This window comes from Acomys minous (genome assembly GCF_964271855.1).
Source record: "Acomys minous genome assembly, chromosome: 10".
Taxonomy (NCBI): Eukaryota; Metazoa; Chordata; class Mammalia; order Rodentia; family Muridae; genus Acomys; species Acomys minous.
In genome coordinates this window covers 112,850,141-112,865,762 of record NC_140491.1, presented here as the reverse complement: position 1 = coordinate 112,865,762, position 15,622 = coordinate 112,850,141, and the positions used below count along the sequence as shown (strand labels likewise).

The 15,622-nt window shown below is 40.3% G+C and overlaps 1 pseudogene across 1 annotated transcript; it reads right to left on the bottom strand.

The window, feature by feature from the left end:
* Nucleotides 1–2,409: 2,409 nt before the first annotated feature.
* On the bottom strand, nucleotides 2,410–10,932 carry LOC311607767 (heterogeneous nuclear ribonucleoprotein A1-like 2; annotated as a pseudogene). Its single transcript, XR_014783672.1, has 2 exons — nucleotides 10,873–10,932; nucleotides 2,410–3,909 (listed from the first exon to the last, which is right to left on the bottom strand). The product of XR_014783672.1 is annotated as a heterogeneous nuclear ribonucleoprotein A1-like 2 (transcript).
* Nucleotides 10,933–15,622: the final 4,690 nt, after the last annotated feature.

The window sequence follows — 15,622 nt, the reverse complement described above, 5'->3', positions numbered from 1 at the left end:
CTCAATTTTTAAAGCAACTCATGAAGTTTTGATTGTTCACTTTGTTCCCTATCAATATCAAAGTAATGCTAGTAAATTCATGAACTGCTGAAGGTGTTGAGTGCATGAACCAGGTGGGGATTTTAAATATCTAATATAATCAACCAGGACATTCTCTAAATGATTGCTGAGAACATTAGGAAGCACTTAATAATATGAATGAAATAATAAATTGTTTTCAAACCCTTTAATGGAAAACAACACAGCTAGTTGGGTTTTAATTTTTATAATTTCCCTAGAGAGTTCCTGAATACTTAAGACACTTTGACAAATAGCAAACTTTGGCCAACTGCTAAGGAGAGATCAGAATATTTTCTTGATTTTTGTTTAGTTTTAAGGTGAATAAGTTTTTTTTCATTACTTTAGATTATTTCATATAACCCCTTTCTCTAGAATTGAACATACTTTTATTCAATTAGAAGTACGAAAGCACAGTCCTAACCCAAATGTATACATGTGATTTTTACAGATTTTGCCACTTAGGGATGAATCAATCGTCTGCCTCAGTCACCAGAGGTGACTATTGGTCTCTATAAGAAAGAGTATATATGCTTGATAGGAACAAAAACAAACAAACAAACAAACAAACCATGAAGTTTTCATTTGCTTTTACATTTGGATCAATTTGATATATGTCGATTTCCTTGCCCTAACAAGACACTATGCTTACTGATGGCAAAGAAGTAAAGTACAGTTGTAGGACCATCCTAGAGGTTAGTCACAAGGGTTATAGAGGGAGTGCTACATTTTATATATTGGTTGAGGATCCCTAGAGAACATTACAACATCTGAACTACAAAAGCCTCAACTGTTTGATCGACAACTATAATTTTAAATAACACTTTTCTTATTCACAAAATGTTATGAATTTTAAGAAGAAAAAGATGCTTTGACGCCATGTAAGGACTCGTGAACTCTGCGTAGTACAGGGCAGGGACCCTAAACTCAACACCTGTGACCACTTCCGTAAATCAGAACAGCCATGACCGTTTATATGGCCGGGAATTCCTGGGTTCACATAATTTTCCTGCCTCCCAAGCAGCTGGGATGAAAGGCATGTGCTCCTGTGTCTGGGTTTTATTCTTGTATTTTAGTAGAATCTACAGAACCTCTATTTCGTTCCAAAGAAATATAATAGCAATTGACAGAAGTTGGGAAATTAGGCTTAGGTTGCCAGTCACATTGATGTGAAGTGAGCAATAAATGAAGAAAGGGTTTAGTCCACCACAGGGCGATCTATTGAAGTAGCCCTTACCTGCTCCTTTGTTTCTACTTTTGCTCTAATTTAGAAATGATAGGCTATTGCTCTTTTGTTATTATCCATAACTAATGGGCAAGAGTCACTCCGAGGAATTGCTGCTCCTGAAAACTACTTAAGACCTAGAATTGGTACTGTTAATGCTCTGATTATTTTCATATGATAGAAATTTGAGAATTTGTTAAAAAAAAATACATATATGTACCTCATAGCTGCTGATAATGGCTCTTTACACACGTGGATAGAGTACTGTTTTTGCATTTTTGCTCACTAATTTCTCTTGCATTCCAATTTGTGAGTCCTGAGCTCTAGTCATGGCGTCAGCAGGAAATCATTAAATGACCCACCTGAGCCATAATGAGGAGTGTATTTTAGGGTTTGTTCTCTGAAAGTGTATGGTTCCAGGAATATTGTTGTGTCTGCTAAATATTTATTAAACAAACTGCAGTGGTGCTGACAGGTTATAAGAAGTGAATCCTCAGGTAGAATGTCTAACAGCAAGGTCGGCACCATGTACTGCTCCAGCTTTCTTCAGATGTAAACTTCTGGAGTAGCAAACTAGTACCACAGAAATCCTCAGGTAAGTCTGCCTTGCAGTACTCAGCTGAAAGTTGCTTTTTGTATACTTCCATTATGCAGTGGCCTGGAAGATCTTCAATACATTAATATTTTCCAATGTTAATTTTAACACTACCCTCTGATATTTAAAAAATACTCTAAACCAAGTTCTCCCTATAAACAAGCCCCCCAAGAGTACTCCTCACAAAGTAAAACTGATTGAACTAGCCTCCTTTTTTTTTTCCAAGAGAATTAAACCATCCATTGATTACATGTGATAATGGATGGCACACCAGCTTCATTCCCATCTGTTATTTTATCTGGTACCATTATTCAATTTTGATATTTCCTAGGGTGTGCCAACAACCATTTTATAAGCAAATTGTTGCCTTTCGTGGATGACCTTTTCAATAGTGAAACTCACTGAAGTCACTACAGTAACTGGCGATTTAACTACTCCGAGGGCTTTGAAGATAATGGCTTCTCCACCCAAGTGTCCATAAATAAATTCCAAGTGGAACTTGGCACCTCCCTGAAGGAACTCTAATGTCACTCTGTTGGGGATGTTCACCAAGATGGTTTCAAAGTAGACTAACTTTACACAGCACATTAAATGCGCGTGTGTGTGTGTGTGTGTGTGCACGCACACACACACACACACACACACAATTTATTCAGCATCATGATCAGACTTTTAGATTTAACAGTCAACAGCATGGGTGAAAAAGGTCTACAGTAAAACCCTTTGTTGGATTTCTTTACACTTTCCTTAGAACAGACACTAAAACAACCTGTTATACAATTAGTCACAAATTCAGTCCTGTAATTCTTTTGGCCCATACACATGAGTATTGTCTAAAAACATGTCTTCTTTGTAGCAGCCAGGCCCTGCCACCTGTGCTTGACTGAGTTCACAAATCAGCTGTAACCTGTAGCTTTCCTGTCACTTCCCTGGCTCTCCTCTCCTGCTAAGCTTTGTTTCCTGCCCGTAACATAGTTAGAACCTCCTGCCACAGCCACAGCTACTGCTGCTGCTGGAGTCTCCACAGCCACCTTGGTTCCATGGTTTAGCAAAGTACTGGCCTCCACCACCATGAGGGCCAGAGCTCCTACCGCCGAAGTTTCCTCCCTTCACTGGTCCAAAATTTGAAGTCTGATTGTTGTAATTACCAAAATCATTGTAGCTTCCACCACCTCCAAAACTGCTTCCATCATTACTAAATCTATTATAGCCATATCCACTGCCACCATATCTACCACCACCATCACAGCTGCCACCAAAGCTACCACAACCACAGTTGTCACCAAAGCCACTATGACCACTGAAGTTTTCTCCTCCACCAAAATTGCCACCAAAACTGCCTCCACGACCACCAACAAAGTTTCCAAAGCCACTCCAACCTCTCCGGCTCAACCAAGCACTAGCCATCTCTTGCTTTGACAGGGATTTTCTTAGTTCACAGTTGTGGCCATTCACCATATGATATTTTTGAATAGCAGTCTTATCCACAGAGTCATTCATGGTCATCAAGATGACAAAAGCAAAGGCCCTCTTTTACCCACTGCCTCTGTCACTCATGATTTCAATCACTTCAGTTTTCCTACACTGCTCAAAATAGTCTCATAGGTGGTATTCTTCAGCGTCTTCTTTAATACTACCAACAAAGATCTTTTTCACAGTTAGGTGAGCACCTGTTCCCTGAGAATCTTCTCTCGACATGGTTCTCTTGGGTTCCACAGCTCTTCCATGCACCTTGTGTGGTCTTGCATTCACTGCAGCATCCACTTCCTCCACCGTGGTGTATGTGACAAACCCAAAGCCCCTGGATCTCTTAGTGTTTGGATCCCTCATTACCACACATCGGTGAGTGTCCCCCATTGCTCAGAATGACCCCTCAGGCTCTCATTGGTTGTTTCCAAGCTCAGTCCTCCGATGAAGAGCTTCCACAGCTGTTACATCTCCTTGGGAAACTCTGGCCTAGACAGGATGGCAACAGGAGCCTTCGGTGACGCTTCCTCAGCTGTGTCAACCACCCTTGAACTCGCATCCTAAACTTTCATGTAGTGAAAAACAAATACAAATTCATTAGTGACATGTACTCATCCAGTTACTCGAATATTGTGCCCTGAGGTTCTGTAAAGAATATAAATCAAAGGCCACGTGCAACATTACTGGGCAGTCTTTACCAAGTATTTTTTAAAATATTTTATGAATTTATTCATATTACATCTCAATTGTTATCCCATCCCTTGTATCCTCCCTCCTTCCCGCTTTCTCCCTACTCCCCTCCCCTATGACTGTGACTGAGGGGGACCTTCTCCCCCTGTATGGACAGGTCATTCTCCACAGTTGAGTGGAGAGTGGGGACGGACTTTCACAGGAAGTCTGGTGCCCCATATTTGACCACGTCCCCTTGATGGGGAGGCCTGATGGCACCCAGAGGAAGGATAGCAGGCTACCAAGAAGAGACTTGTTACCAAGTATTTTAAAAGAGGTTGTCAGTGTTCTTAACAAAAGGATTCATGAAGTTTTGATGGGAACTGGGACATGTCTTTTGTCAATATAGAACCAGGTAAAAGCTCACTTCTTTTTTTCAAAATGTATTTATTTATCAGATAATGATACTTTATATCCTATGCACCCCTCAAAATCTTAAAGTCTAAAACTTTGAATCCCAAATTCAAAGCTCATAGTACTGCTCAGTTAGTAGTGATAGACAGTCCTTAGCTCGCACACTAAGAATGAAGGTTTGGCAAAATGCCAGCCACACAGGCATAAGAACCTGAACAGAATAGGAGTGTATATTTGCAATTTCTGAAAACACCAAAGATTCATACAAGCACAAAGCACCCTCGCAAATATCAACTACAGCATACTCAGACCTTATCCAAATCAACATGGGAAAAATGACCCTACAGGGAAGGAGGCCACGAATATGAATAAACAAATTGAAGAAAAATATGTAAATGTTAAATGCATCGAATACATTCATGAGTCACCAAAGAAACCAAGTTAAAGCAAACCGTCACTATACAGTTAACAAACTGGTCAGCATTAGGAAGCTAAATACTTCCCAGGGCACACAGAGGGATAGGGTGCCACAGGAACTCAGCTTCTATGGGGTCACAGAAGCTTGCCAGGCCTTTTCTTGCATACCCAGGTTTATAGGGAGTAGTACACATGCATTCATTGTTTGTCAGATCACCAGAGCCTGCTGTACGTCTGCCTCCTCTTTAAATCACGACCTGGAGGAAAGCAGGAGCCCCTCACTGCCTGTGCAAGTCCGAGAGAGGAGCAAGGTAGGTACAAATGGCCATCCTTGAAGACCAGCCTGCAGAGTGTATTCAATGCTGGTGAAGGGTTAAGAGGCACCCAGCCATGTCCGTAGTCTCCTACCATTTGCCTGAGGGTCCTACAGAATCATATTATCATCTTATACGTCTATATAATGTGGCATCTTCTGATGCTGTGGTTCAACCAAATTTTCCATTTCACTTGAGTCTTGCAGAAACTAACGTGAGTTGTTGTCTCCGTTTGCTTGCTTTAGCTATAGCAAAATTCCTCAGATGAGTTAACTTGGAATGAGGAGAAGTTTATTCAGCTAATGGTTCTGGGGGCTGAGAACTCTGGGAGCCTCATAATAGCATCTTTTCACATCGAGAGAGGGTCATCTTACCGCACAATAACATGGTAAAGATTATCATCCTATAAGACAAAGCAAACACGCTAGCTTCCACGCTCCAGTTTCTTTGGGGGTATAAATGAATTTTTATTCTGAAGAGAAGTTTCTAATTTAAATAACAGCAAATGAGGAGTAAGGAGATGCCTATTGCCACAGATGCACATGACCTTTACAATATATAATGTAAAAGGAATTTCAATTTATGAACCTTATCCCAAGAAAATCAAGTATTTTTCCATTAATCCAATACTTCTGAATTGATCGTGTGTGTGTGTGTGTGTGTGTGTGTGTGTGTGTATGTGTGTGTGTGTGTATTTGTGTATGTATGTATGTATGTATGTATATATATATATGAAAATAGAAAAGTTGTTTATTGAAAGAAAATGCCCATAGTAGACAAAGGGAGGGTAAGCAAAAATTAAGGAGTTATGTATATAGAACATTCTCTAAAGTGCAGTTGACTAGTTGACTCATTCTTTTTTAATTCTCCTCTCATACATTACATCCAATCCAACTGCAGTTTTCCCTCCCTCCAACCCTCCCACTTCCTCCCCACCTCCCCTCTCTTCTAGATCCACTCCTCTTCCATTTACCTTCATGGGAGGGAGGGGCAGGGGGGGGAGCATGCCTTTCAGGAATATCCTCCAAACGACGATATTAAGTGGCATAATACAAACCTTCATACTAAGGCTGGAAGAGGCAGACCAGTAGGAGGAAAAGGGTTTGACTAAATTCCATATCTTCACAGTAACGCAAACACAGTCCTTTGCAGAATTGATTCAGATTGCTTAAAAGGCCAGATGCTTTGAGTACTCTAAGTGTTTGGAAGTTACTTACATTAATATGCAACAAATACTTTCCCACAACAGCAAATGCACACTAAAAAAGGCCAAGAGAAAATAAACAAGAAACAAAGAACAGAATGGCATCCTCCCAAAGCTTTGGTGTGAAAAGATGAAAACAACTCACTTCACACACATAAAAGGGTTTCCTTAAAATCCAAGTACAGCTGAGTATGGTGAATACAGCTGGGACTGAGGCAGAAGGAGGGAAAGTCCAGGCCCACTTGGGATACATAGCTAGATGCTTCATTAAAAATGCAAATATATGTATATTTTTTTTTAATAGAAGGTTCCAGGTATGGTAGTGTACACCTTTAATGCCAGCACTCAGGAAGCCCAGGCAGGCAGTAGATATTCATGAGTTTGAGGCCAGCCTTCTTTACAGAGTGAGTTATAAGGCAGCCAGAGCTACACAGTCAGAACCTATCTCAAAAACATAAAAAATAAAATAAAAATAAAACAAACAAAAGGAATGAAGGAAGGAAAGGCAAAAATGAATGGACTGGGAAGATTCTCCCTCCATCTTGAGGTAGAACGGACCCCCTGTCTGATGAGCTACATTGGAGCCTTGGCCAATAAATACTCTTATCCAACACCACTAAGACAGTGCGCAATGGTATGGAAGGGCCTGCTCTCACTCTTCTGTCTCCTTATATTCTTAATCAGCTGTAGCTTCTTGTCAAAGGTGTCAGTTTCTCCAGGTGAACTGACCATGTGCCATGTAAGTCACACAGAGCAGGCTAGTTTTGGTTGTAGAACTGTATGCCATCCTGTGTGCCATGATATAGGCAGCCATATTATATTTTTTGGCCTGGAGAGCTTCCTGGATCACCTTCCACAGTCGGCAAGAGGATTGAGAAGAGTCAGGAATCCTACGTCTGGATAGCTTCATGCTCCCCTGAGACAAGTCTCTTCCTGATTTGATAACCAGTCCTAGCATGGAGTTGGACCTTACCTAACCCTAATATCCAATGACCTAATCTAGTGACTCCCAAAGTCTCCAAGTCTGTGTATGAGCAATATATGAACTTGGGGAATAAGCTCTTGATGTATGGAACTTGGGAAGTGCATTCAAACTGTGGCGTGGGTCCAAGTGAAATTAAAAGGCGAAGACAAACACAAAGATTTGTGCTGGTTTTTATTTCAGAAGAAAGATAAAGAAATTGATGCTTCTAGAAACAATAACTTTTAGCTGGCCCCTGGATAGTCTTCCAGTCCCTTACAGTCTTAAAAGCAAGAGGACTAAAGAGATAAGAATCCAATTACCCCAAGACACACTGCATATAACTTTCTTTAAAAATAAATAAATAAATAAATAAATCATTAGTGATGCCTCTGAAAGTGTGGTTTAAAAATAATTACGCCTGAAATTTGTTAACTGATTTTTAAATAAAACTTATGAATAAAGCATAATAATTTACACCTAAGGATTTACCCTTCAAACATTGAGGAAAAGTGTGATATTTCAAGCTTTTAATGTAATATTGAATATCTTTCTCCAAAGAAATTAGATGACTTTGATTTCCCCAAATTGGGTCTGCTCCTCTCTTTCAGCAGTGCATTGCGGGAGGGTGGCAAAGCAGCATCTCAAGTGTGGGAAGGACCACCTGTCTCAGAACCATCTCACTGCTTAAAGTATTTAAAACACTATAAATTCTTAAGCCCCTTCTCAAACCAGGGAAAGCAGCGGAGGTAGAGACAGGAGCCTTGGATTTTGTATTTAAAATAAAATAAAATAAAACCTCCCCAGTATTCTTAAATCGTAACCTAGAGAACTAAAGTACTTAGGCGCTCTAATTAAAACGTGAAAAGCACTGTGTTGTAAATATAAAATATAAATAGGATCTTTTCTCTGAATTTATAAATATCCCTCTCCACAGAAAACAAACTTAGCATAATGATTAGGGGCCTTGAACTACAAATGTCTCATTCCCTGTGCCACCGTTTCCCCTTCAGAATGATATCAACAAATTATTTAAATTCGCTGTGATAAATAGGATATACAGTAATCCCCTTTCCCTCCCTCAGAGGCATAGTGTGAGGTTAATTAAATAACAGCTGCAAAATACTTGGAGCTCTTTAGAGAAATATATTATATAAGACACAATGGTATATATGTGACTTTTTTCCCCCTCAGCAATGAAAATAAGGCTAATTGTTCTTGAGAACTGGGCCTGCGACAGAGGAACCAACCATGACACAGATTTCACAAGCATTAACCTCACAAGGGCAGCGTTCTGTCACACTTGGTTTGGGACCCAGGGAATGCTGCTCTTCTGCTTTTGCACAAAGACCACTGCAACCTTGTGGGAAATCGCCATTGTCCCTGTGAGGTCCCTGTCTCATTCCTGTGAAAAGGTGATAAGATGACTGGGTTTTCTGCTAGCGAATGAAAGATGTGTGGCTCGTGTGCTCTTGGTCATCCTGAAGCACGCTATCCAGTCGTACTTAGAGGCTAAGTAAGACAACATGAAGTTCATGAGAGGGTCAGGTGGTTCTAATGGAGGGAAACCTTCTATAAACAGGACATCTCTCCAGGGCTCTCAACCAGACCGAGCCTTCAAACAACTGCTTTCAAATTTCATCATGTTCAGGGATTAAGGCCAAAAAAAAAAAAGGAAAAAAGAAAAAAATAATAATCATCACTAGAGACCATTAAATCCACTGTTGATTGCTCTGGAGAAAAGATGTCAATCTGTAGATGTTGTTTGTGTTCATTTGTCACAGGCAGAAGAAGGATTGCTTGTCGAAAATAAATGACGAAAGACCACTACACAGTCCTCAAGTCTGTCAAGTCCTGATAAATAATTGTCATGTTTTCAGAAACACACGGTGAATTTTGAAATCCATCCTACAAAAACAGGTTTGTATTAAAAGATGATTCCTTTCTAGCCTTTCTCTTATTTGTTAAGAGTTGTGGCATTTATAACAAACTACACCGAAAGAAAATGTAGGAAACATCTTTGATTTACTCCAAAAACCAGAAAGCAAACAAACGAAATCCCTTGCCATCTTTGGGATATGGATTATGTGCCTTCTTAGATGTTCTGTGATGTCAACCTCTCAGCAGTGAACAGATGACTTCTTCCTGTGACATCTTTGCTTTGCACTTCTGTACTTCCACCCTGCCTCACTTCAAAACTCAGCTCTGTTGTCCAACTTCTGTACTCATCCATTTATGAGAGGACTGAGTTCATATTGGTTTATCCTAATGTGTTAGGGAATGAATAAGCCACATTATCGATGCACTGTTTTCTTTTGTTTTTTTATAAATTATTAGCTAATCATTGCATCCATCAAGGAGTGAAATAAAAATAATAAACATACCCTGAGAAACTGGGAGTAGTCGAGGGTTTAAAATAAGTTATTTTTTTCTATAACTTTATATTTCATTACATACGTATCCATCTGTTGAGCCTAATGATTTCCAAATATCTAAAAGCTACTTGGAAATGAGTAATACAGTAAGGCCTTCAGATAAAATAAATGGTATCTTTTTCTCCAGCCCTAACTCTCATCTCAGCACACCAAAAAGGAGAAACATATCATTCAAAGTATCAAAGAATGATCTATGTTTAATAAAATGTCTTGAAGAGAGAAAAAAAAAAAAAGAAGAGCCAGAAATAAAACACATATCCAAGAGAGTTTTCTTTTTTGTGTAACCTTTTATGAATAAAATTTTCTCTTAAGTCTCATGACTTGAAAATAAGACGTCCCTTGAATTTTTCACCTTTGGGTCCCAAACATATCATACGTAGCCTCCTACCCAAGTGCTGAGCTCTGGAGAAGCATTGTTGAAAGGAGCCACACCCTGCTGTATCTCTATCCAGGCTCTTGGCCAGTTTATCTGTGGCCTAGGACCCTGGAAATGGCAACCAAGAAATTCCCTTTGGTGGGTAAAAAGAGAGTCAAAGCGTATAAGCACGTGTTTCTCAGCCACAGCCTCTCTACTGTGAGAGCAGTGCTGCATTACCAAAACGATGACGACTTCCCTTTGGAGTACCATTTTATCCCAAATCCGTTTTCTCGGCCATTCTTCATGCCCCTGAAGGGTAGCAAATATCCACATAGCTCCTGCGCTGGGAGGCACTTTCATATAGAGGTACATGGGCTTTAATAAACAAACTCGTCCTTCTGCCTGCAGCATCTTTTCTGATTCTGGTGACCTAGCCAATGCCCAGGCACACGTGAAGAAAAAGCTATCTATTAACGCACACCCAAAAGAGCTGTTGGTCAGGCCTTGGTGCGCCTTATCCCCGGTTCCTACCAGAATCTTTTTTCTAGAGATAAAAGTTCCTATTTTTAGCAAAAACTATGGCTCTCAAGAGAAATGCATCTTATCTTCCACTTTTGGTTTAACCATAAAACTAATTTCTGACTGGTGGTTTCTGGGTTTAAGGGATGCGTTCATCTTCTGAGCCACGTTCTTTGAGGGGGGAGGGTGAGACAAGGTTCTCCTGTAGCCCATGCTGGGAAGTTGCTGTCCTCTTACCTCAGCCTTCTGACTGCTGCGAGTAGGGGCGTGCGGCATCCATCCCACAGCACAGCCCTCACTTTCCTCTCTTCCGCTATCTCAAGAACGTAAACACAGAGAACGCCAGCCAGAGGAAACACCTGTGGAAATAGTCCCTCCGGGCTTCCTGCCCTCTCCAAAGTCCCTTCCTGCACACACGCTCATCCACACACATACCCAAACTCACACACCCTCTCACAAACACACAAACCCATGCATTCTCTCTCACACACTCACAAACACACACATACTCGCTGTCTCACACACTCACTCAAACACACAAGCACACACACAATCTCACATACACACACATTCTCCCTTACACACTCAAACAAACACACATACTCTAACATACACACACTCATACATTCTCTCTCTCTCTCTCTCTCTCTCTCTCTCTCTCTCTCTCTCCTTCCCCCACCCCCCACATACACACACACACACACACACACACACACACACACACGAACCCTGTCTTCACCGTTTTCTCTATCCTTTCAGCGCTCTGCCTTCTCTGACTACTACCGGACAAGGGTGTGTGGCCTTGCTTACCTTGCAAAGCAGCAACTGTCTGCAATTTGCTGCTGTGGCTCCAAGACAAGCTGTTTCTAATATTTGTTCTTCTTTAACCCTTTCACCACCCACTCCAAGCGGTCATTCTAATTGTTAGAGAGGCCCCACAAATATGGGCCTTCCCTTCGAGGTTGTATTCTAACAGCAAAAGCATGCAAGCAAAAGGTCCTAAATGCAAAATTTCTTTTGAATCACGATGGAATGTGTCTTTAATCAATATGCCACCACATTGTGCCACACACTTGAGACCAAACCCTGGCAGGATGGGTTAAGAGACGACCCAAATAAGTTATTTTTCTTTCTGTATTAAACAACTTATTTCCAAAATGGTTTCTTTTAGATATGATTCACAGCTATCTGTAGCTCGGCAAAGATGGCCCTCTCTTTCCATCCGAGAGCTGTCATCTCCACATTAATGCAACAGAGCTTTCATGTGTCTCAGTATTATACTAAAACAGCTAAGAAGATACGCATTTTAATTCTTTGACAATTTTGAACATTGTATTTTGATAAAATTGCCCTTCCTTGCCTTCCCATCATTGTATATTCTTGGTTTTTTTTATAACTCAAATCCAATCTGTGCATCGTACACTCTTGGATGTATGGCTACCAACAAGGGTATAATCAACCTGGCAGACACTGTAGTCTTTGGTGGGGTGAGGTGGTGAGACAGAGTTTCTCTGTGTAGCCTTGGCTGTCCTGGAGCTCTCTCTCTCTGTAGACCAGGCTGGCCTTGAACTCACAAAGATCCACCTGCCTCTGCCACCAAATGCTGGGATTAAATGCGTGCACCACCACGCCCGGCTTAGGCACCACGTTCTTAAAAATACCTGGCTTTCATTCGTCCCAGAGCTTTCAGTTTTCCATAGCTCCTCCACTAAAATAGGTATTTCATGCTACCTCCCTTTTCCATGCTGGGATTTTTCTCTGACTCGAGCTCACGTGGATCTTGTGCATGCCGTCACAATCACTGCCATTGGTCTGTGCAGCTGTTCTGTATGGTTCAGAGACACCATTTTCCCGTAGCCGTCCTCCACCTATGGGTCTTACCACCTCCCCACCCCTCTTCCACAATTAGATAGATGTTCAGTTAGGTCTGAGTACGCTATAGTCCCTTATCTCATGCTTTTTATATTTAAGAAAATCATACACATATGTATCACTTTTTCTTCTTTGGTTAAACCTGCCTATTATCAAAGCAAAATTCCAGTGACTCAGGCTCTCTGACTCCCTTCCATATAGCAATTTGTCAGACTGATAGCTTCCTCGTTTTATCATCCATTAATCCAATTCAAATGCTGTTATTCACTAGCTTTACTAAATATAATCCTCTCGGGTTTCCCAACAGAATATTAGGTTTCATTCCTGAAAAGGCTTCCAAAAGCCTCGTTTCAGGCAGCCCTGCCAATTCCCATCAAACTGATAGGCTTCAATCCAGGAAAATAAGTAGCAGGAAGTGGATCTCTGCTTGAGAAACCGTTTGCCAAGGCCGCTCATTAGAACATTTGAGCATAGACTGTCAGCTTGATCACTTCTGATTTTTCTAATGAACCCAAGGTAAATATATGTTGGGCATGAGTTGATGAAAGGTGTCTTCTCAGAGTGGAAATTAGCAAATTGCATCTGCTTAATAACAGGTTTGTTAAGTGCCTCCTTACATAAAATACAGATACATGCTTTCTGTCATAAAAATGTTTAGACATACCACACAGCTACGGGTATAAATATATCCCTTTGTGTTTATTATGTTTTGAAGCACTGTTTATTTCATAATTAGAAAATTGCCTTTAATCCTGATGAATGAATAAAATAGCCCAAATTACAGGAGGTCTGTATTATAAGTCAAAGGGAGTAGCCTTAGTGCAATGCTTAGAGATGCCAAAAGCGTTAAATGGGTAGCTGTGAAAGACTGTTTTAAAATTGATGGAATGGGGCCAGTGGTTTAGCTCAGAGCTATACTGTGTGTTTTAGCATGCTGGAAACCTAGGGGTTCAATCCCAAGTACCAAAAGCAAATAAACAAACAAACAAAAATTGATGATGTAATTTACTTTAATAACCTATTTTGAACATATGTATTTCAGATTTCAAATTAAATTATTAAATTTGATCAGTGCAGATATGGTTTTATTCTAAAATTAAACCAAACTCAATTGGAAAGAATAGCACGGGGGAGGTGTCTGCTTACTGTAGGGGATTTCCAAGCAGCAGGCTTATTTGCATATACATGCAAAGAAGGGAGAGATAGAACTCCAAGGAGACACCAAACTGGAGACAGAAAGAGGTGATCCTATTCAGTGTGAAGCTGAAACCAAACAAATGAATAATTGATAGATATATCAAATGAGGGAAGCAGTGGGTCAGAAAGGCAAATCCCAGGTGCTTCAATCCACCTCGTTCTCTGTGCAGCTCGCTAAATCGTCGTTTTCGCTTAGAATGTTTAGTCCTTTAATTGGTGGGCTAAATCAAAGGTACTTTCTTCATTGATCATCACCTAAGCCCCATATATATTAGAACAGCTGAGTACTTTTCTTATTAGAAAGAAAACAGTAAAATCACAAGGAATTTTTCATTTCTGTATGGATAGCACATTTTGATTAAAAAAGAAAGAAAGAAAGAAAGAAAGAAAGAAAGAAAGAAAGAAAGAAAGAAAGAAAGAAAACTGCATTAGGTTACTCTAAGGCAGAACAAATTTGCTATGATAAACACCTTGTAACGAGTAATGATGTTTGGGCTCACAGTTTCAAAGATTTTATTCCATGGTTTTTCTGGCTCTATTGCTCTGCTTGGGTAGACACTTTGATAGAAAGCGTGTGACAGAAGTTGCTTGGTCGGTGAGAGAAAGAGAGGCATTTCAGTAGTTCTTCCAAGAGTTTTCTCCGCTAACCCAGCCTCTCTCCAATAAGTCTTTTCTTCCAACAGCTCTTTCAGCTCCCAGTACTGCTACAGGCTAGAGACCAAGTTTTAACATACAAGCCTTGGAAGACACTCAAGGTCTAAACTACAGGAAATATTTAGTAAGTCCTTTTCCCATAAGCAAACTAGAAGCATAAGGAAATATTTTACTCCTCTTTGGTATCAGTAGCAACTAAAATATAAAGGACAGTTAATGTCACCTCCCAAGGGCTCAGGGAACATAGCAAATAAAAGAGAGGAAGAAGATTATAAAAGCCAGTGGTCAGGGAGGAATCCTGGAGAATACTGTCTTCTCTAAATGGCAAAGGGATTGTCTCTCCACAAACTTGCAACAGCTGTGGTTGCCTGCATAAGACCCAGATGAGAACAAGCCAGCCAGAGAAAGCCAGAAAGATGCTTACTTTAAACCTCAGCATGGATGGGGAGAGCCTCACAAAAGCTCAGCCCTTGTTCAGGGAGCTATTGCCAACTGATTCTTGCTGAAAGAAAGAGAAAATTTTCCTCAAGGAAACCAACCATATTCCAGTGGGGCATCATGCACACATATGACTATATCCTAATAGAACTCAGTAAGTTATTAAAAGAAAAGCACATAAAGTTGGGAGGAGAATACTAGAGGAAGGGTCCATGAAGAGGAGGAATTGGGGAGTAATAAGTGGACAGCATCAAAATGAGTTGTACATATCTATGAAATGATGAAAGAAGTATATTTTTAAAATCTAAAAGAAGTCCAGTAATGGTATAAAGAGTCCCTAAAATGTCATTGTACGATAGTCTCTCTGGCTTTTGCCCATGCTCACCCACTGAGAGTGTCCCACTTTACACTGTAATAAAACCTGTCTTCTACACTTCAAAAAAAAGTTTCTTAATGAAAAACAATCCTAAAATACATGTGCATCTAGAAAAGACTTTGGGTAACCAATCTTAATCAAAAATTAAAATACTAAATGAATTATCATTCTAAAGTTTAACATATATTATGGAGCTACAGTAATAAATACAACACTGTGCTGCCACGAAAGCAGATTGTAGAGCCATGGAATGATAGAAGACCCAAATATGAGTGCATGTAACTACAGCAATCTGACATATGACCAAAGGGCCAAAAGTATAAACTGGAGGAAAGACAGTTTTCTGGTATTCTAAAACTTGTTCTTCTGCCCCTTGGGAAATGTAACTGTCCCCTAATCAAAGGAGCTTCTCTTTATAGCAAACTGAGACCGTTGCATGGTCAAAATGGA